This window comes from Adiantum capillus-veneris, chromosome 26, assembly GCF_014529385.1.
Source record: "Adiantum capillus-veneris isolate H3 chromosome 26, ASM1452938v2, whole genome shotgun sequence".
Lineage (NCBI taxonomy): Eukaryota > Viridiplantae > Streptophyta > Polypodiopsida > Polypodiales > Pteridaceae > Adiantum > Adiantum capillus-veneris.
In genome coordinates, this window is record NC_140956.1 from 28608649 (window position 1) to 28614823 (window position 6175).

Here is a 6175-nt window from a genome sequence, read left to right on the forward strand (position 1 = left end):
CTTAAATGATTATTGCAACCATTCAATTTTTCTTAATAATTTAATTTACATTGAATCTTTCGGAAGGACTAGCGGGCTCAGTTTTTGTCCGATTTTAAATCCAAAAATTTCTAGCCCAGGGTTTGTTGTGCTTAAGATTCCAAAAATACCCATTTGAATTGCTTTTCAAATAGTGATTTACCTGTTTGTAAGTCCAATGCTTTCCTTTGAAACTTTGAGTTCATCCCTTGCAGCTAGAAAGGTGGAGACCTTACATTTTACTTCTAAGATCCACCGCTGAATTTCTTCTTTTGCAGTATCCGAGATGGACGTCATGGCTAATCTTCAGATTCCTACATTGTTTTTCCTATGCTTGTACCTGGCATATCCATGTGGTGAGTTTTGAAGGTGAATTGTTATAGTCCTTTTGTTTGTTCAGCTTCCACGGGGACTGTTTGTACTGGCTTCACCTGTGTTGCTTTTAGAGCATCCAACTCTTCCTTTGCCTATTCCAACTGCATTCTTAGATTTTCAATTTCTTTGTCTTTAGCTGTTTGCAATGCTCTATGCCGTACTTTCATAATTTGCATGTCATATTTTTCTTGAGCAAGGGCCTCCTTTAGATCCTGGACCTCTTTGGTCAGCGAGGTTGATTTAGTTGTTATGCTGCTGGTGCTCGGCGTCTCTTGCAAGGATAAAAGTTGGGTCAGAGTCTTGCTAACCACCACATAAGACTCTTGCAGCTTCTCATTTTGTTCTCTTTCACTGTTTAGCTCCTCCGCTAGTCATTGTTGCTCAACCTCCTGCAGAGTAGTATTGGCTTCATTAAACTGTTGGACTTCCTTGTAGTAATATGCAACGTTCTTTTGTTCCCTTTGTAATTTTGATTGGAGTTGCAGTTGGACTTTTTGCAAGTCCTCAAATTTTTTTTGCAGTTGCGAGTGCTTTTGACTGCTTTTGTTGCCTCTTTCCTTGTGTCCTCCAATTCTAGTGCAACAAGTTGTAGAGAGCTCTTTGACATTGAAACTGGAGCTTGATCTTGTCTAAATGTGCGTCAATGTCAAATGACCGGATCATTTGCACTCCCTCCTCTACCATAGCTTGCGAACGAGGCGATTGTGGTTGGTTCTTGCTTCTTTGGCCCTGGTCCGAGGTACAAGCATCATCCTTCGTTCTTTCTTTTGTTTTCAATACCTCACGAGCAGCCGGAGATGTAGTGATTTCTAGAAGTGCTGTCTGTTTTTCTGGATCTTCTTGCTTTTGTGACAGCACTTTGTCTGCCATTTTTTCTGGAAGATCTAAGGCTTCTTCTCTTCTTTTTGTTTCAACCTCTGAAGGTAGCTTTTTTTCTTTTGGTGATTCAAAATTATATTCTTGTTGGTCAAGAGTATCCCGATCACCTTTCTCTTCTTGGTTTTTTGCTATGCCCCTTACCTTGGTAGATTTGTTGGATTATTCAAGATCATTGACACATGGCCGTTTTGCATCCTCTCTTTCTCTTTGTTCCATCTTTTTCTTGAGCTCATTCTGAATCCATTGCCGCATTTCGTTGGCAATGTTCATATTTCCCCCTGCTTCCTTTCTTTTGTGTTTTTTGATCCTTTCTAAAGCTTCTGATTTTTTGTGTTGTAGAGGCACATCCCCTTCTTCTTCTCTTTCATCATCCAATTCCGTTCCCTAACTTCCCTTTTCCTCGTGTTTTTGTTGGTGTAGTTTTTCTCTTTGCGCCTGTGCTTCTTCCATTGTCCTTCGGGCTTGGGTGATTGGGATTGCTTCCGCCGCTCAAATTGGCCTCTTCTTCAGTCTTGTGTGTCTAAGTGAAAATTCACTTCCATGTTCCTCATCTGAAGATTGATATTCTGAAGGAGTTTCTCTTTCTCTTGATCCAACTTCTTCGTTGTTTGGTGCATTTGATTCCGTCTTCTTGCTATCAGTGTTATTTCTCGTTGAGGTCTGTCTTGTTTGTTGGATCTCCGATTTTGGACTCGTTGATGGTTCTGCTAGTGGCTTTATTGCTCTTTAAGATTTGTGGATCAAATCTAGTTGTGCTTCCACAGATGTTCAATCATTCCTAATTCTTGGTGAGCGATTCGAGTCAGCATTGGTCCAGCATTCATGTAAGTCTTGCTCCTTTGGCTACCCTTGATATTTGCTTCCACTATGTTTTCAAGTAGGTAATTGCCAAAATCACAGCTGACTACTCTTCTTTCTGCTAACCCCATTGCCATTACCACTGCCATGTGCAAAAGTGGTTCAGTGTATCGCGGTGGCTTTTCTACCTGAAATGTTGCAAAATGAGGTGCAACGGCAGTTTTGTCTCTGAGTAGATCAAGTCTTGATGGGTCAATTTGTGTCCTCTTTGCTTTAGAAATTATTTGTCATTATGTATTGCTTTGGTCTTTTGCAATAGATTGCATGTCCCCTGCTGAAGGTGGAGAGCTTCATTCATTATCTCCGCAGTGATTTTAACTTTGACCGTAGCTCCGTCCTTGTCGATAAGGGTGGCTTCTTCATTGTACTAAATAGAGCTGACAAGTTCATGTGCTCTTATGAAATTTTCTCTCCATGGTGGTAGCTGTAGGAAACTATCTAACTGTAGACATCGAGCCTCTGCTTGCACTTTGGACTTCTGGTGTAATGCCCATGATTCCCTTGGAAAAGTTGTGGCCTTTACTATCTCTCCGTTTGCTGCTTGAAACCTTCCAATGAAGATATTGGTAGGTATTGTTTCTAGCACCTGTTCTGTGATGCGAGCTTTCTCATTTGAGGATATGTTCGTGATCTCGTATGGAACTGCTCACCACTCCCTTTGTTCTTTTCTTCGGGGAATTCTGAGGCCAATTTCAGATTGAAAACAGGGTTTAGCAAATGATTAAAAACTGTCGAAAAGTTGATGAAAACACAAACTTGACCATAAAATGAAAAATGAGCATAACTTTGACAAAACTACCCCAAATTTGACCAAATTTCACCAGCGCATCTAGGATTACTACAGTTATAAGGGCATGAGGTCACATATGAAATTTGCCTGAAAGGTACATGGATTGTGATCCATGTTGGGACACCTTTTGAAGATCTAGTGATACTAGCTGTGGTAGAGCTCATCAATGTGGTGCTTTGGTCCAAAACTTTTGGGACTTGGATCTTTGGTTTGGTACTTAGATCAATTCTTGGAAATTATCCTCACTCTTAGAGAAATTTGGCATTTTGATGGGATTTTGGAATTCAAATGAATTGATACCTCATGGATAGACCTTGTTTTATTTTTTGAGCCAAATGATATGAATTTTACTCTAATTGCGTAGAAAGGTACATGCACATCGCGATCCATCTTGGGAAGGGTTTTGGGACAGTCTTTTGCACACGTGTTCCTATGGGTCTTTCTAGCATGCTGGTGAAAGTTTTTCAAATTTGGATACACCTTCAAGTGTTTGTAGTTCTTACCATTGAACTTATTAATCTTGAAATTACCTTCATCTATCATCATCACTCCCACTCAATTCAAGGAATCATTTCCTTTAGATAGTTTAGTTACTACTAAACCTCACTCTGATACCAATTATTAGAAATAATGAGTAAATAAATAGACATTAGAGTGATTTACTTAATGGAGAGTGATAATTCACACATTAAAGTGATAATAGAAAGAGAGAGAGAGAGAGAGAGAGAGAGAGAGAGAGAGAGAGAGAGAGAGAGAGAGAGAGAGAGAGAGAGAGAGAGAGAGAGAGATACCGGGGGACTTACAAATGTTCGTTACAAATAGAAAAGTTAAATGAGGCTCCATACTTAACATCAACATTTAGCCACCACACTGTTCTTTTAAAAATGTTTCATTATGCCTTCACTTACTAGGGACTCTTTGGAAGGCTCTTCACACATAAGATACCAATATTGATGCATTAAACTAGGTTTTAAATGTCTGCAACATTGATAAACTTTTTTTAAACTATGCTGCAATAGAAACATCTATATATCATTCAATATGAGCATTTATATGTGCAACACTATCATAGTTCTTGCTATTTAGAAATTGTGATATTGATGCACATATAAAAATTACATGACCATAATTATTGCTTTGATAAAGATGCTTGAAGGTCAAAAACATTAGGGGTGGCAGGACCAAAAGACTTTGCCACCCAATCAACCATTGTAGCTAGTAGTGACAATCAATCATAGTAGCAAAGGATAGTGAGGCTTTACCTCATTACTTTTCATTGAAAAACATCAACACAACTTGAAAAAAAGAGACAACATGAAATTTGGAGAGAACTTTTATTTCATTGTTGTAAAGTTATTCAGTTGAATTTGTCAATGCTAAAGTTGAAAAACATATGAATATAAAACCGAATGTTGAATTACAAAATGGGAAAGCCATGTCATCCCCAACAAGTACATATATGCATGCAATTAAGAAAACTATATGAAAGCACATGAGTACACTACTCCTATTATTTTATACCTGACCTCATTGGATCAAAATATCAAAATTTCAATGAGAAGATTGAGATGTTTCTTTGTGTGTCATGAGTATGCTCGAGTTGGATGATACCCATTAGTCATTGTTTACTCTTACAAACAATAAACACATAGAAAAAACTAGAACAAGTAGTTAGAAATTGACAAAAATTTAACCATAAAAGAAATATAAAAACCATTACAAAGCCACCCTCAAAGTTCTTCCATTTGTTGCTACCAAAATGATGTGAACTCTTTGACTCCATTCAGCCCCTATTGGTCCCTTCCTGTTGGATCCACTTGTTGGTGTTTCATAGTATTCTTTTTTGCATTTTTTCAATTGTTTTTATTGAGACAAAGTGGCTTGGATCCTCCTCCTTGAGTGCTTTGTATACTTCCAAGCACTTATACTTGCAATATTTGTTCATCCACTTCATGAACAAATGGTCCTTCATATCCACTACTTAGAAAGCATCATGAAGTGATTTAGTGACCTTCTCCTTAAAGCCATATGGTATCTTTTTCTAAGTTTTCATAATGTGATGAAAAAAAATATATATGCAAAGCTATGCATGACAATAATTACTTTTCTACCTTGCTCATCGATGTGTTTCACACCGAAGGCACTGTTTATGGAGTAAGAGAAGCAATCCGGCATATTGTGGCAAAATTGAGGGGTCACAAGAGAGATATCAACATGGGTGAATCTAGGGGTGGGGGTAACTTTGAAGCAAGGAGTGTTGAGTGGTGTGTCCTACAGTGTGAAGCAAGGAGTGGTTGACTATTGAGTAAAAGAAAAAGTAAATGGCAAAGTTGTGGTATGTGTGAGGGGATGTAGATAAAGGCACTTGGTGGCTGCAAGGCAAGGTAAAAATTCTTGGTGGAATTGCCTCCACCATATCCACCCCCTCCACCACTTGAGTGTTGGGTCTGCAAATAATTACATAAGCATTTGGATATTGATAGCTAAGTGTGCATACATGGCACCAAAGATGTAGATCGTGAAGGGATGGATGATGTAATGGGTCAGCACATTGAGTTGGGAATGAATGATACATCTCATGCCATCTCCTATGCTCGAGTGACAGAAATGCCAAGAAATGTTACATGGCCTCTTTTTCATAGCCATACATGTGTGAATGTGTGTGAACAATGAAAAAGGTGTAAAAATGAGGCTAGCATTCCTAGCTTACTTTAAGTAGTCTCCCTCTTATCCTGGCGTAGCTCAACATAAATCCCTATATCTATTATTAGCATCAAGCTAACAAAGGAACCTTATTTTAAGCTCATTATTTGTAACTCCCTTCATTTTTTATATAAAAGCCTATCATTTCCAAATTTCTAATTTTTATTATTTTATGAGATTGTGAAGAGGGTAGTCATGGCTAAGAGCTTCCAGCTTGTAATTTCCCATATGTGATCTCTAGTCCCATTCTACCCTGATTTGAGTCTATTTGACATTTTTAAAACCTTACCTAAGGTATGAAAGCCAAATTTTGTAAAAAACCCTTATAAAGTTTTTGGATAATAAGCATATGTTCTGTGTCTGAGCATTGCGTACTCTTTCTCTTTCTTTTTGTGCTCATAGCTTCCTTGTGGATTGTCAATTTGGTGTGTTGTCTGCTTCAACATGTTTATAAGTGGATTGTCAGTTTGGAGTGTCGTTTTCTTCAATGTGTTTACAGATGGATTCTGCTAGTATGGAGTGCCATTTGCTTCAACATGTTTGCAAGTGAAG